Below are 17,346 nucleotides of genomic sequence, written 5' to 3' on the forward strand. Positions count from 1 at the left end.
GGTCAACCCTTCCTATCACACCCCCAAAGACCCTCAACCCATAAATTCAGAGGCAGGGGAGGGGGGCGTTACGGACATGGAACTCCGAGGCCCTGACTTCAACCTCCCCAAGCAGGGAAGGAAACCTCAATTAGTCAGAACGAGAGGAGGAGAATCCTTTCAAAGGGAGAAAAGAAAAGAGGATGGCCTCACTGGCCACATTTCCAATTAATCTGTTTAAGAAGGCTGTCTGAGAACCCCTGATGGAGCAGGAGAACAGTGGGGTGCAGACCCCGAATTCTCAAAAAAAGACCAGACTTAATGGTCTGACTGAGACTAGAAGAATCCCGGCGGTCATGGTTCCCAAACCTTCTGTTGGCCCAGGACAGGAACCATTCCTGAAGACTACTTATCAGATATGGAAGGGACTGGACAATGGGCTGGAGAGAGATGCTGATGAAGAGTGAGCTACTTCTATCAGGTGGACACTTGAGACTGTGCTGGCATCTCCTGTCTGGAGGGGAGATGGGAGGGTAGAGAGGGTTAGAAACTGGCAGAACGGTCACGAAAGGAGAGACTGGAAGGAGGGAGCTGGCTGACTCATCGGGGGAGAGTAAATGGGAGTATGGAGTAAGGTGTATATAAGCTTATATGTGGCAGACTGACTCGATTTGTAAACTTTCGCTTAACGCACAATAAAAATTATTGAAAAAAAAAAAAAAAAGAAAGCTGTCGGAGTTTAAAAGGCTTGTCAACATGGCTTTGCCTGCAGAAATCAATTTACCCCGCCTTTTGAACCCCAGAGTAGACAAACACCCAGACTCTCAAAACAGGCATAGAAGTGGGAATACTTGGGAAGCCATTCCAGGCCCATCAAATGAGCCTAGCCCCTGGGGAGCTCTCAGGGTCAGGGAGCAGCACCCAGTGACCAGGGGAATTGTGCTTTTGTTTTCAGAAAGCATCAGTTCAGGGAACTGCAGGGCAGAAACCCATGCAACACCACATTAACAAGTGTTGGGAGTACCCTTCAGCCAGCATTTATTTCGCTCCTAAAGAAGCTTTGGTGGCACAAGAGTTAAGCACTCAGCTGCGCACTGTAAAGTTTGCGGTTCGAACCCACCCAGGCGCTCCATGGGAGAAAAGACCTGACAACGTGCTCCTGTAAAGATTACAGCCTCACAAACCCTATGGGGCAGTTCCACCCTGTCACATAGGGTCACTGTGAGTTGGAATCAACTCGAAGGCACCCACCAACAGACCCTGGGAGGGGCCCAGGCCGCAGAGGCCCTGTCCTTAGAAAGTCTGCAATCTAGTGTGGGTGAAAAGAAAGCAATGGAGAGCTCAGAGGCGAGATGACACAATAATTAATTTTGAAAGGTTCAGAGGATCTGCACGGGGTTCACAGGGGCTGGCGAAGGGGAGGGGCTACAGGCAGGGTGAAACTTTAGAAGCAAAGGCTTAGACAGGCAAGCTGTGCTCACGTGTAGGGGAGGGGGCGGGCTCAGAGGGGTGTCCGCCCAGAAGCAAAGTCAGTATTATACTCCGGTCAGAAAAACAGCCACACTCACGCACCAGCCTGCACCGGGCACCCTGCTAATAAGCATTTTACACACACTCTCGCTCTCTGAATCCAGTCACGACCTGGGGAACGAGTCCAGTTATTATCCCATTTGACAAAGGAGGAAATGGCTTGGAGGAGGGGGAAAGCGAACAGGGGCCAACCAAAGCTTCCCACCCTCAGAGGTGAACACACCCCGGTCCCCACCTGGTCTTCTTGGAACCTGCAGTGATTTTGGATTCAGTGTCCCGGAAGGCTATCCAGAGGACCCACAGTTCTCAGAAACCGCCAGCTCTTCCTTCTTTTGGCACCCCCATCTGCAGCCCTTAATCCCCTTCCAGCTGAGAATCCAACTCTGCAAACTCTACAAATCCTAATGTCACAAGTTCTCTGCCCAAAGCAGGGCTTCGAGTTGAGCTTTAACACGCAAAGTGCCAAACCTGCTTCAGAGAGTCTGACACCATAAAAAAAAAAAAATAGCTGCGGTCACGTCGACTCCGACTTGCGTCCATCCCACGTGTGTCAGAGCAGAACTGTGCTCCATTCGGTTTCCGATGGCTGATTTTTCCGAAGTAGATCACCAGGCCTTTCTTCTCAGGCTCTTCTGGGTGGATTCGAGCCCGTTCACTGCTGGCACCACCAGGGACTCCTCTGATGGCACCATTTCATGCTTTAAGGGGCTATAAACTAACCTGAGGTTGTTCGTTACTACGGTTTGCAAAGGAAGCATTTATTTTTAAAGACTGAAAGTCATTATACGCCTAAACATTAGAAGGCTCAAGGGAGCCAAGCTGGCTAGACAAAACTGAAAACAATCCATTTAATTTCCGCCCCCTGGGGACTCAGCCTCCCTGTACCTGATATATGGCATCTTCATCAACAAAGTAAACACCACATGAAAAGCCTGCAGGTCTGTGTGAAAGCAGCAGGGGATCCTGTAAGGGTGGATTCAAAGGTGCCCCCACTGCACCCCATCCTGGTTTGCCCCCACGCAGCCCTGGAACAGGCCCCTGTCTTCCAGTTACTCAACGGTCTCAGAAAAGGTTAACAGGGACCTTTGTAGGGTCACTTCAGCCTAGAAAGTGGATCCTGACCTGGCCCAGAGCAGTAAGCCCTCTGAACTGCTCCCTGAACGCAAGGGCTTACTCTGAACGACTTAAGCCCCTGAGCCATGTCATGGACACACACTGCTGAGAAACAAATAGAAGACAAAGATTCGGGGCCTGCTTTTGAACGTCGTTGCTGGGGGAGGTGAGACCATGAGGCTCCAATGAGATAAAACGTGTACGCCGCTCAGTGCGTGGGAAGCACACAGCAAGCTTAAAGCCAAAAGAACATGCAGGAAGGAAAGTCTGGGACAATGTCAAGCACACACGAGCATACACATCGGACTAATCCAAACAGACGGGAGAATGTTACCCTTGGAAGTGACCTTCGATAATCCACCCACTCATAAACCAACAAAGCATGACCAGCGAGGCAGACCTGCCCACGACCCTCCCTGCTAGAGGGTGCCAGAGCGCCACGCCCCCAGCCTCCAGCTACCCCGCTTATTCTCCTATCCATGCTGCACCAAGGGGCCCTCAGCATCCAGTGTGCCCATGAGCCGAAACCTGCAAGTCAACACTGATGGAAATCCCAGGCCAGTCCTGCCAACCAAGACCCACCTAGGGGAGGAGGCTGGACTGGTCAGCCCCTATCCCCCACCACCGCTCAGGGTAACAGACAGGGCCCTCATTTAACCTCCCTACAGCCCTTTAGGAGCCCTGGTGGGACAGTGGTTAAAAGCTCGGCGGCTAACCAAAAAGGTCCATTGTTCGAATCCACCAGGCACTCCTTGGAAACCCTAAGGGGGAGTTCTAGTTCTACTCTGTCCTATAGGGTCACTGTGAGTCAGAATCGACTTGTCGGCAGCGTGTTTACAGCCCTTTAGGCAGGCATTATTAATATCCCATCTTTCAAGTAGAAAGACTCAGACACAGTAACTCACCCAAGGCTGCAAGGCTGGGGGTGAGCTCAAAGAAGCCCAAGCTCTGCCTTCTGCCTCTGCAGACCCTTGTGGTGGCTTTTCTTACTCTCTATTTTTATTTGGATTTGTGTCTCCTGACTCCCACCCAAGTCCTCTATCTACATGAGTAACTCTGCCTCGTCCACATGCAGAGAACACAGACTAACAAGACCTCCCATCCTCCTACCCGCCACCACAAAATCAGGTGGGACCGTGAGCGACCGTCATCACTGTTCCCTGCTTCAAGAAACGCCGGAAGATTTCATTTGAGCCTCATGACAACCTATCCAGTACATATTATCCCCATTTTAAGGAGCCCTGGTGGCGCAGTGGTTAAGTGCTCAGCTGCTACCTGCAAGCGCAGTAATTCAAACTCACCAACAGCTCCACGGGAGAAAGACCTGGTGATCTGTCCCCATAAAGACTACAGCCTCGGAAACCCTATGAGGCAATTCTCTCTGTCCTACAGGGTCACTATGAGTTGGAATCAACTCCATGGCACAGAACCGCCACCACCCCCTATTTTACAGGTGAAGTTAAATGACAGGGCTAGTAGGTAACAATGGCACCTGAATTGTAGTTCTAGACCCTTGAAAGGATTAAATTACTCAAGTTGACAAACTGGTGGGGCTCTCCCTCATTTCTGCCCTCCACCTCCCATCTGGTTCTCCACCCTCTGGCTTCACTTTCCAGGCCTTCCAGGCAGCCAGAGAGACCACCCCACAGAGCCCATCCACCTCCACTCAGCAGTGGCTAACCTCCCGCCCGCTGAGAAAGCATTCTGAGGACTCCTAATGGAAGCCACAATGGGGGCCTCTTTCTGAAGTGGTACTGTACTCTATCTTCCCAGGGAATGTGGCCCTATATTTAGACACAGCCCCTCCCTCTCCCCTTAACCTGCTGAAAACCCAATCCCAAACCAATAAAACCCTTCAAGCGTATACCTGTTAGCCTCATCTCTTTTCTCTTTCCGAAGCTTCTAACCTCCTCCTGGCAACATCACCAACAAACTCAGAATTGGGAGGTACAGGGTTTGGCCCCCTCAACCCCTCCACAGCCCTGTCTGGATTCACCAACTCAAGATAACCACTTCCTGGTCCTCTCTGCTTCCCCTCATTGCTAGAAAAATAAGACTAAAATTATATCTTAAGGACCAAGGCCCCGAATGCCACAGTAAAGTAGCAGAAAACCTGTGCCTTTCCAAAAAGAACAGTTGAATATCAAAAACAGTTATTAGCCCTGGAAGGAAGCCCAGCAGCAGACTCTGAGGAGGGGCAAGGCTCGCCTGGGCAAGCCTGGAGACTCCTTCTGACAAATCAGTCATAACATCAAACATGCTAATCTTGGCATCCAACATCAAAACATCAAGGCAAGGGAGAGAATCTTTTTTTTTTTTTTTTTTTAGAAATGTGAGAAATCCATTTCCCTCCTCTTTGTCACAAGAGGAACAGGTACCTCTTACCTTCTGACCTCTCTGGTGTTAAGGGTTCTATAAAATAAGTTGTATTTCCAACCTTCATTCATTCCAATACTGAATACCCACAGGGACTGTGCTGAATATGTGGTAAACAAGACCAAACCAAAAAATGAGGCCAATTAGGTCACCATCAAAAAGAACAGTTCACCTTGGCATTGAGGGCTTAATAGTCATGGTTTTAGCAGCTCCCATTGGTCCAATGGTCCAAAGTTTGTGATTTGGGTAGAAGCACAAATTTAAGCCACTTGCACCATGATCAGGAGGACCTGGGTGGTGCAAACGTTACATACTTTGCTGCTTACCTAAAGTTGAGTGGTCAAGTCCACCCAAAGGTACCTAGGAAGAAAGGCCAGGCAATCTACTTCTGAAAAATGAGCCATTAAAACCCTATGGAACACAGTTCTACTCTGACACACATGGGGCCACCATGAGTTGGAATCGACTTGATGGCAACTGGTTGGCTGGCCCTATGATCAATGGTGGTGCAAACGGTTAAACACTCGACTACTAGCCAAAAGGTTGGCGGTTCAAACCCACTCAGAGGTGCCTTGGAAGACAGGCCAGCCGATCAGCTTCTGAAAGGTCATAGCCTTGAAAACCCTATGGCGCCCAGTTCTACTCTGCACACGTGCAGTTGCTACTGAGTCCGGATCAACTCTACAACAAATAACAACATGATCCAGGCTACTGCCCGGCTTCCCAGCCCCAACACTGCTTTGTGGCTCTATTCCGTGCACCATACCTTCTGTGACAGGCAAAATCCAGAATTCTTGTTAAAGAAATGGCCGTGAATTACGAGAGAAACTTCAGCAAAAGGTGAAAAAATTAGTACTTTCTATGGTGAGAGAAAACATCAGAAACGTGATTCTGGAAATAAGTGTCATTCTGAGGAGGAGAGGGGCCTGGATAAAGAAGTCCAGATTTGTAGGTCTAAGAATCTGGGCAGGCTCTGGGCCAATCCCTAAGCAGAGCTGGGCCTGTCGTGTGCAGATAAAACCAAAGTGCAGTGTCAGCCCACAGGGACCTCCGGTGGCTTCCTCAACACCTAGCAGCGAAAGGTGAGACTCCCAAGCCAAAGGCCCCTTCCTTCTGGTTAAGAGAAAGGAGTCTGGGAGCTCACAGATGGAAGGGAAACCCCCTAGCAGTTCAAGGTCTGGACTCAAGGCCAGGAGGAGGAGCTGAGAAGGATAGTGTCTAACAGGCCCTTGTGAGGGAGCGCAAGCCAGGGTCTGCAGGGCCTGCTCACACTTGCTAGCCCTCTCACTCTTTGCAGCTCCCCAACTCCTGGCTTTAATCCTCCATGGCCTGGCCAAACTCCAACTCTACTAATTACTTCAGACCCACCTTTCACCCTCCCCACCCCCCAGCCCCTGTAATTAGCCCAGATTCTCCACTTCCTGCTGCTCAAGGGTAGGGGCTGAAGTCTGAGGCCAGCTGCTCCCTCCCTCCCACCCACTGTCCAACCCGGAAGTTTCAGAGGGGCCTGAGGCAACCCAGTCTCTTCCTCTGGCTCTGCTGGTGTGACATCTAGTTAACAGGGGGCTCAAGTGGGAGACCCTCCAAAGGCAGGGCTCAGCATCCATCCTCGCCCCGGGGGCTGCTGTTGACACTGACGGTAGATGCTGAATGCCTTGGCCTGCCATCCCAGAATGGTTGATCCTCCTACTACACAATTCTAGAAAGCTCAATGTTTAGAAAGAAGTTTCTCCAAGCAACCAACAACAGAGAAAACTTGAAACTTTCAGGGGTTGTCTGCTTATCTTACTCAATGAGCCTCCATTTCCTAACCTGTAAAACGGGGACACAGTCATTCTGCCCTTACCATGCTGATGTAATAACTGTAAAAGACTAAGCTAAAAGGCTCTTAGGACAGCGCCTGGCTTGCGGTAGGCACTCAATAAAGGTCAGGCCCCCTCCCTTTCCTTTTCTCTCAACCTTTTGATTCAGTTACAGAGCTGAGACCCAAAGTTCCTGTCGGTATAATATGCGTAGACAGCATTTTTTCTAAAAACAAAAAGGAGGAAAAAAAGAAAGGAAACCAAGTGCAACTGGCAAGCCCACGTCTTACAGAAAAAAAGCCTGCCTCCCAAAAGTTCTGGGAATGCGGCAGATCACCAGAGTCCTGGGCTCCTGTTCACACTCTCCCAGGCTGACAGCTAGATCACCCAGCTTTAAGGCAAACACCAGGAGCCAGCAGGACAGCAGAGGTCACAGGTCAGGAGTAAACACCTTCGTCAAGGGTGGAAAGAAGAATTCTAGCGCCCCTGAAAGAAGCTCTGGGGGTGCAATAATTAAGCTCTCGGCTACTAACTAAAGTCTGAGATCTGAACCCACCGAGAGGCTCTTCAAAGACCTATAGATCTGCTCCCGGAAAGATTACAGCCTGGAAACGCTATGGGCAGTTCTACCGTGTCACATGGAGCCGCTATGAACAAAAAAAAAAACTGTGCCCCTAAAACTGCTGCCCTCCTGAGCCCCCCTCCGGCCACTGTCCAGGCACTCAGCCACATTGGACCCAGACCAGAGGCCTGAGGGTGGGCAGACCCACAGAGCTGGGCTTCCCTGGGCCTGGGGAAGCTTTTTTTTTCCCCTCAGTGTTCGCTCCACAGGGCACCAAGCAAGCTGCATCCACGGCCTGTGGGGGACATCAGAGGAGGGCCAGTCTGACCTATGGCTGCAGGCCACCCTTCTGTGTGCTAGAGCCTGCCCTGCTGCAGATTTTCCTCTTTGCTGACCACCCCCCCTCAGCTCCTCCTCCTAGCTCTCCACTGCCCACCCCACACACACCCCACCTGCCCCACCCACTCCCCCCGCTGCACTCTAGCCCTGGGGCCTCCTCGAGCTCTAGCTGTGGGTGGTTTTCACCCCCACACCCTGCTACATGACTTTCATCACAGCCCCACCCATGACTCCCCAGTCTGCATCTTCCTCCCAGACATCTCCCTTGACCCATGTACTCAACATGTCAGACACTGAGCTGGCCTGCTCCCGCCAAGCCCCTTGTCCAGAGCCCCCAGCCCTGTCCCAGTGATTGGCACCTAAAAGCCAAACCAGAAATCTAGGGGACCTGGCTGGCCCCTCTCTCCCACCCCCTCACCCAGGCTTGTCCCCTTCTCCACTCTGAAACCTCGGCCTTGTCCAGGCCCCACGACTTGCCCTGACTCCCCACACCCTCCCCACATCAATCCATTCTGGATGCACACACCAGTTTTCCTGCTAAAACTTTCCCCTTTAAAAATTCTCCAACCATTCCTGAAGCCCACCTTTCAGCGAAAAATTAGACAGGTATATAAAACAAAAAATAACACACGTCAAGAACGTGCTTCTTAGTTCAATGAAGCATACAAGACCAAATGGGCAGCTCCTGTCCAAAAGCAAGACGAGAAGGCAGGAAGAGACAGGAACTGGACAAATGGACCCAGGGAACCTGGGATGGAAAAGCGTGCTGTCACTTTGTGGGGACTGCAACCAATGTCGAAAAACAGTATGTATATAAATTTTTGAATGACAAATTAACTTAAGCTGTAAACTTTCACCTAAAGCGCACACACACACACACAAAAAAAAACCTCTGAAGACTCGTGAATCCTTTGGGATAAAGGCATGGCAATTCATTGGCATGGCATCCAAAGGACTTCACCACCTGGAGCCTCATCCATGCCACTCTAGGCAAACACCTCACCCTCCAGCCACTCAGAAGTCCCCCAGCTATGTTATGTTTCTATAGCTTTGCAGGTGCTACTCCGTCTCCTGGTACCCTCTCTTTCTGCCAGGCAAGATCCTTACCAATCCTTTAAGACTTAGCTCAGAGTCACCCCCCCCGCCCCGCCCAGAAAGTTCTCTGTGATCCGTGTCCCAGGCCAGAAAGGCCCTGCTGTGATGTCCCTGTGTCCCGCCCACACGTGAGTGTTACAACAGTTGGTTTACTTGGTCTCTCACCCCACTAGGCAGGAACATCTCATCTGAAGAACAAGAAAGAGAACAGAATTGGGTCCCGGAGGGCCCCCCCGACAGACCACTGCCCTCCTCAGGCTCATACTGGTTTTCCGTCTGGAAGGTTCTCCCTTGAGCTTTAAACTGACAGCAAACATCCACAGGGAAGCCCTGTGCTCCTGTGAGTCACGGCCATTGGCAGACAAAGGGTTCCCACTGCTGATACAGGGGATAAGGACCGAGGGGCCTCTCTGATGCACCCCTCCCAGGCCTGGGCTGGAAGGCGGTCTCAGCCAGCCCTGCCCGCGTCATGTGCCCATCATGGCGCTAAGGACTCTGACCACTCCAACAATTGTTCTGCAGGCTGTGTTGCTGGAAAGATTCCAGAACAGTATTCAAGAAGTCTCCAACACAAAGGAAGCTCGCCCAGACATACAGTAAAAATAATTTCAGAACTTCACCCGTATGCTAAGCTCACTGCCGTTGAGTTGATTCCAACTCATAGTGACTCTACAGGACACAGGAGAAGAGCCCCGTAGGGTTTCCAGGGCTGTAAGTCCTTACGGAAGCAGACTGCCACATCTTCCCCCCTTGCAGCAGATGGTGGGTTCGAACCACCAACCTCTTCGTTAGCAGCTGAGCGCTTAACCACTGCACCGTGGTAGAGACAAAGAAACCCTCAGCACTCGACAGCAATAGAGACGCTACAACAAATACGCTCCGGCGGCTGAAGGGCAGGAGGGAGCCATTCACCAAAGAAAAACAAGAGGCCTATAAATAAGGCAACTTTGGCAACAAGTAGCAAAAGCCCTCAAAGTATTCATGCCCTTTGACCCAGAAATTCCACTCTGGGAATTTATCCCAAGGAAATAAAAGTATTCATTGAAAGATTTATGTGCCATGGTGGTATAGTTCCTAATTCTGAGACATTATCTCTGGTAGTTATATAGTCACATGACACGATCTCACGTACACACCAAAATTCATCTCATAAAAGAATATTTAATGACATGAGAAGTGTTTATGACACAGTAAATGAGAAAAAGATTAGGAAACAGTACAAACGACACGATTCACACTTTGAAATACGTAACGCATACATACAGCCCATAATACTAAGAATGGTTATCACTAGGTGGTGAGATCACAGGCAAATGTAATTTTCTTTATATTTTCCAACATGTAATCAGAAAATATTTTTATAATCAAGAGAAATATTATTTTGAATGTCTTCAGAGCACAGATATAAGCTCAAAATCAACACCATCCACCTCACAGCCCTGCTCTTCAATCCATTTAGCCAAAAGGGGAGAAATTAATTTCTCCTCTCCAAATTCAGTCCAAGGTATTATTCATACACCAAATGCCACTTGTACCTGTAGATCCGGCCTAAACGGACTCTGAGTTCCCCTGCATACTGTCACTACCCATCAAAACACATAACCTGCTAAGGAGATTTAACTGTAACTAAAACCTCTAGGCCACAAACATGAAACCGAGCCGTGAGCGTTTAATATACTGTTCCCACCAACAATGTCAAATGTGCATTTCCTTCTATTCTTACTCTGGACGAAAATCTCTCATTTTTTAAACCGAATGCGCACATTTCTAAAGACAATTCTAATTCTGAGAGTCAGCCATACTTACCTAATACAACTGCCACAGACAGAGACCCAAACAGATGGATCTCAAAAACAAGGCTGAGCAGGGGAATGTTAGACAGTGAGCTACCACTTGTGGAAGTTGTTTTTAAAGATCACACAAAGCGATACGTGGATACAGTGGCAGCAACAACGGGCTCAAACACACCTGCAATTGTGAGGATGGTGCAGGACCTGGCAACGGTTCGTTCTCTCATACACAGGGTCACTAGGACTCAGAGCCGACTTGAGGGCAACTAACAACAAAATGACTATCTATGTGTGTACATTTGGAAAGGGTACAAAAATATGAACTGGAAACTCACCAAATTTATGGTAGTAGTTACCTCCAAGGAGGCAGGAAGGATAACTGAACTTAGTAGAGGCATTCTGGAGACTTCTACCTTATTAGAAAAACACTTCTTTTTTTAAAAAAAAAAAAAAAAAAAGGAAGTCTGAAGCAAGAGGAAAAATATCCACATTCCTATTCGTTTTGAACAATGAGTACATGGGTGCTTGTTTTATTTTTAATTTTTCAAAGCAATAAAGGAAAAAGAAACACAACTATAGAAGATAAGGCAACCCTGGACTGTATTTATTCTGCAGTTTTTCATTTGAGATCAAGAACATTAGGGGTCTATTCTGGCCTTCTGAGCATGTCAGGAGACCAAAAGTGAGAGAAGTCAAGTTCAAGGATCTCTTAAAACAAAACTTTCTCAAGATGATCTTAAACTCTAAACCTTGGTTGTCTCAGGTCATCAGACTGCGGGCTTTTAGGACTACAAAGACTCACCCCTTCACTAGGCAATGAGAAGCAGCGGCACCATCAGGGAGGGGAGAAACTCAAAGAAACTTATTATAATATTTCCCACTTCAGAGTCAGTCCTGTAGGTTGGTCCCCGACTTATTTTTTCTCTGTTAAGTCCTACACCCATCTAAAGATCCTGATTTCAGGGAAGAGAGCCATACGTGGGAGTCCTTAGGTGGCACAGACGGTTAAGCACTTTGCTGCTAACTAAAATGTTGAATGTTCAAATCCACTCAGAGGCACCTTGGAAGAAAGGCTTGGCCATCTACTTCTGAGAACTCAGTCACTGAAAACCCCATGGAGCACAGTTCTGCCCTGACTCACCTGGGGTCACCGTGAGTCAGAATCGATTTGACGGCCACTGAGTTTTTATTTTTAGCCATATGTGGACTCAAAAGCAAAGACGGACCTCTCATTAACACACACCAAGTTTATTAGAACCAATGTTTGAAGTGGGCCCCATAAACATGATGCCAAAGAAACCTCAGAAAAGTCACGTCATTAATTATGCTGTTATCTGTTAGGAGAAGGAGCAACATCACGGACGACTGGGACAGGGCGACGTACTGCACAACCCCCCAAGAACGAACACACTTCAGTAATTCGAGACACCGGATGTTTCTGCTATATTAGCCCCCATACTGGCTCCACTATAAAATGAACGTGTATTTAATGCCAGTAGGAGAGGCTCTGAATGCAAAATGGTACAATTATAAAAATCAAAGTTTTAAAAAAAAAAAGAAAAGACTCAGATAAAAAGAGCCTGGCTGTTGAATGAGTAAAACAAGAATCATATGACACTGGGCTCAAAACTTGACCAGCCAAAAGGCATGAGGCAGCATGAAGTTCAGGTCCAGGCACATCTTTCCTCCAGTCCTCTCGGCAGATGCCCCGTCTTGGGGGAACTTTGTCCCTAGAGAGCTGGAGTCCCCACTTTGGAATGATCAGCTCTTTTCTTCTTTAAAATGCAGAGACTGAACCAGGCACTCTCTCTCTAAGGTCCTGCAGACTCTGCTTTTCCCTGCCCCTTCCTGGCAGCCCCCTAACGTCACCTTCTCATCACTGCATCCTCTCCCTCCCCTCCACAGCAGCTGCCAGGACCCTGCCTTCCCATCCCAGGGAAGGTGAGGTGTGCAGGAGAAGGAGTCCCCTGAGAGAACTCCTGCGCTCCCTCTGGCCCAGGAGACCGGGTGAAGCTTGCTCTTCACCACATCATGAGAAAAGCCCTAAGCCTGCGGCTCTCAGTTGCGCGTGCACCAGAATCCCAGGGCAGGCTTGTTAAAAACACAGGTTGCTGGGTCCTGCACAGTAGGTCTGGGGAGGGGCCTGAGAATCTGCATTTCTAACAAGTTCTCAAGTGATGCTGATGCTGCTAATCTGGGGACCATACTTCGAGAGCCACTGCTCTGCCCCTCAATCCTGTCAGGCTGGTGATCAGACTCAAACAGCTGGGGCACTGGTTAAAATGCAGGTTCCAGGGCCAAAAGATTCCAGCATGGCAGGTCAGGGAACAGGACTGAGGATCTGATGGTCAGACTGAATCCCGGCCACGCTGGTATTTGCCCACCTTCTATGCCCCAGGAAAAGGCAGGACCCTTCGTCCCCACAGGGTTTTAAGAGGCAAAACGTGAGCTGCCTGACGAAACATGCCCATGCTATTCCACAGGCCCCTGTCCTTCCAAACATTGTGTCTCAGCAAAGAAGGGGAAAACAAGACCCAGGGCAAGAGTCTATGACCTTGATGTGTCCACTGAAGAGCCATGGGTAAGGGCGAGTCCCACTCACTCAGGGCGACTGCTCACCCTCGCTGGCCTGGCCAGTAAGTAGGTACAACACTTGTCTCACGGTATTTCTCAGCCCTCACAACCTGAAGGGCTACTTTCAAAGGGGGAAAGGGGAATGGGCAGCAGTTCTTTTGGAAAACATTCTTGAATAGCCCTTCACAACAATAACCAGTTATGTTTATGCTATAGTATTAGGTGGGAGGGAAAAAAGGCAGGATATGCAATTGTATATATGGCATGACCACAACCACATAAAACAAAAAGTATTCATTCAAATGACTGGAAGGAAACATAAAAATGTTAACGGTGATTGTCTTCGGGTGCTGAGATTCTGGTGGGTGGTTCTTTTTTCTTCCTACTTGTTCGTTGTCCAGGCTGTTTTTTATAAAGAGCACGTATTACTTATTTGATGAGAATTTAACTTTATCTTAAAAAAAATTTGGAGGGAAAAGGACACTGTGCACAATTAATGTGAGTTAGCCCTTCAAGCCAGCATCTCAGCTCTGACTGGCCATCGCCTCGGAAGCAGGCTGAGGCTTCTGGCATGCACAGCCCAGCCCTCAGGGAGCTGACAGAGGCGAAGAGGATGCGGGGTCCTCGTTCCCAGCCCTACGTCTTCCTGGGCCCTGACACTCTGAGATAGTCATCTTTTCCTTCGCGTGATCGTTGTCCATCCTTTGGACTCTAAGCAGTGCCCCATGAACGGCAACGGGCTTCTCACACTGACCGTCTCAAGCCCCTTCTGTCCAGCCTGGGCCCGGATGCCCAGAAGCTGCTTGGTCATCAATGGTATGGGTCCTGCCCAAGGACGGATAATCCAACAGGCAATGTAAGCACAGGCTTACTCGTGCTTACTTATTAATCTGTGGCGAACAATTCACATGGGTTTCACTACAGCTTCAAAATTGTTCACTAAATGTGAGACTTTTCACTACAGATTAGTAAGTAAGCACAAGTAAGCCTGTGCTTACCTTGCTTACAGGCTCATCCACCCCCGTCAGGGATTGTAAATTTGAAAAGAGGCTTTGATTCTGTAGGAAGATGCTATAGGGTTGGGAGAAATACAGCTGCCAGCAAAAAAAAAAAGAAACATGAAGTTATTCACTACAGATGCTCTGGTAAACAAAAGATAACCTGCCCTGGTCCTGCCCTGGCCAGCAAGAACAGAGGACAGCAAGTTCACAGCCTACCACCGTGCACGAGCGTCTAGCTGTGCTCCGCCACTCCAACGGGCTGGAAACCTGACCTGCACCTGAGGGAGCGCTCGGCCTCCACCTGAGACCTTCGTCACTGCAATCAGCCACACGCAGAGTGGGACACACCTGCTGAGTGTCATCCCCGGGCTTTGGCCAGCCTTGCAAGCCCGTTTTGAAGCTTGATTCTCTATCATCATCTCTCATGTTCACATCCTTCCCAGTTTTTTTTTGGTGTGGTGAAAATATACACCCCAAAACATCTGCCAATACTACAACTTCTACTTTTACAGTGCAATGACACTGATTACATTTTTTATCTTGTGCAACCATTCTCACTACCCTTTTCCAAAATATTCCACCACCATTAACATACATTCAATACCCCCTGAACAAAAAAAATCCCCCTTTTCTCCTTCCTCCCACTCTTGGTAACCACTAATAACCTTTGGTTTCTATAAAAACCCAGAAAACCCAGCGCCGTCAAGTCGATTCCGACTCATAGCGACCCTATAGGACAGAGTAGAACTGCCCCATAGAGTTTCCAAGGAGCGCCTGGCGGATTCGAACTGCTGACCCTTTGATTAGCAGCCATGGCACTTAACCACTACACCACTAGGGTTTCCTTGATTTCTATATATAGGTTTGCTTATTTCACATAAGTGAGATCGCACAGTATTTTTCCTTTTGCAACTGACTTTTTTCGCTCAACACGATGTTTTCAAGGTTCATCCATGTTGTGGCACAGATTAGGACCTCCCTTCTCTTTGAGGCTGTGTAATACTCCATTATACGGCTGTATCACATTTTGTTTATCCATTCATCTGTTGATGGACATTTCAGCTGTTTCCGCTTTTTGGCTACAGTGAAAAGTGCCGCAGTGTACATCAGTGTACAGGTTTCTGTTTGAGTTCTTCCGAGTTTTTAGCACAGGGCTTCAAACAGGTTCATTCCAGTTCGAAGCCCTGCTGAGAAAGTACACTTGTAATGAGTTCCCCAGCGATGCTAATGCTGCTGGCTAGGGACCAATTCTGAGAACCACTAGTAGGGCTGTGGTTCTCAAAATGTATTATACAGAAGGATCACTTTGGGATCTTGTTAAAATGTAGATTCTGATTCAGTGTATCTGGGTAGAAATGCAAATAACTCATCTGAAATTTGGTAAAAATGCCTGCATGCAAGTAACTGTGGAGATGTTGATCTGGACTGAGCTGCCTCGGGTCTTCACACCCCTGTTCTCCCTGACTATCCAATTCCCTTCCTCTCCTTCCCATGACCCTCCAAACTTGGAGACTTAGTTGCCCGTGAAACTCTGCTCAGGTGTCACCTCCCCTCCCACACAGACCAGGTTAGGGGTCCTGCCTCTTGAAGCTTCGGCACCCTCTGATTCTCCTGCCCTTGCCCCCTGCCCACAGTGCTAAAAGCACCTGCTTACCACAAGTGGCATCTGAGTCCACACCCCAGAGCCTGCCTGGAGCCTGGCCCGGAGTGGACACTGAGTAAGTACCTGCTGCACAGCCGCCAGACAGCTCCCTCCATGCCTGGGCCCGGACCCTCACCACAGACACCACCGGTCCTCCAGCAGTGCTACCACCTTTAGCCCAACTTCTGCTCCAGTGGCGATCACAAAGGAAGCACTAGGTGAGATTCACTGCCTATGGAAAGACCAGAGTTTGATTCCCGGCCAAGGTACCTCGTGTGCAGCCACCTCCGGTCAGTGGAGGCCTGTGTGGTGCTATGATGGTGAACAGGTTTCAGTGGAGCTTCCAGACCAAGGCGGACTAAGAAGAAAGGCCTGGCGATCTACTTCCAAAAATCAGCCAGTGAAAACCCGTAGATCACAGAAGTCCGGTCTACAGCTGATCACGGGAACGGTGCAGAACCGGGCAGCATTTCCTCCTATCGTGCATGGGGTCGCCGTAAGCCGGGGGCCAATTCAACCGGACGCCCAATGTGATGCCCAGACAAGGGCCCAAGCCCCTGACCCAGCTCTCAGAGGGCCCCACACCAGACTCTCCTTGGCCTGTCCGTGTCTCAGCCAGCCTCGCTGACAGAGAGGCCTAACCTCCAGTCCTCTCCTCAGGGCAGCTGACAGCTGTAGCTCCAACAAGGGGTCTGGCTCTAGGCCTCCTGTGGCGCTCAGTGGGGACAGTGCCTCACTGAACTAGCCCGCACAAGCTAACCATCCCAGCACCCCAATCCCCTCTCACGCACCCTAAGCCCAAAGGGAAGAGACTAGAAACCAAACCAACTTAGAAAACGAAGGACACTGTGCACTCACCCCCTCCCCCATCCTGTTTCAAACTCCCGTTGAAACAGCAGCAAGGGCTCCTGCAGTGACCACATCTCTTGGTGGGACCAGGGGCCCCGAGTGCAGTCGGATGCTAGAGTACGAATTATCGATGGCGGCCCACCCAGAGCCCCTCAGCCGACCTTGGAGTCATCCACTGCTGCACGATGTCCAAAGATGCCCCCAGGCCCGAGAACCAAGACCAAGTTGCAGCACTGGAATCTGAGTGCTGAGACTGGTCTGAGGCAGGGTCTGACCTGGCTTAGTGGAACCTTGGCATGACTGTGGAGGGACTTGTTCTTGAGCAGTGGTTCTCACACCATGTTCCCTGGAGCCTCAAGAGTCCACAGAAATGTCCTGGAGGGAGACAAGGGGTCCAAGCAGAGGCAGCCAGGTCCTGCAGGCCCCAAGTCCGTCAGAATCACTGGGACTTCATCTGGGGTTTCAAGGTCATTTGGAGGTTGAAAAAAGTTTCACTGCTAAGAAGCTTGAAAACCAGGGCTCCAGGGCACACAGTTAAGTCCACTGCCCATCAGTGCTGGTCAAGTAAAGATCACGAACATCATCAAAGATTCTCAACCAACCTTCCCAAGGCTGGGGTGGGGCTGCTCGCCTGACCCACCAGCCACACTCCAACCAGGCGTGGTGAGTACCCAAAAAGTGGACACTCCACACG

The 17,346-nt window shown here is 49.6% G+C and overlaps 1 protein-coding gene across 1 annotated transcript in view; it reads right to left on the reverse strand.

Annotated features, from left to right (window-relative positions):
- Window positions 1-17,346, reverse strand: part of CCDC88C (coiled-coil domain containing 88C) — a 158,773-nt gene that overhangs the window by 131,402 nt on the left and 10,025 nt on the right. The window lies entirely within an intron of this gene.

This window comes from Elephas maximus, chromosome 10 (genome assembly GCF_024166365.1).
Source record: "Elephas maximus indicus isolate mEleMax1 chromosome 10, mEleMax1 primary haplotype, whole genome shotgun sequence".
Taxonomy (NCBI): domain Eukaryota; kingdom Metazoa; phylum Chordata; class Mammalia; order Proboscidea; family Elephantidae; genus Elephas; species Elephas maximus.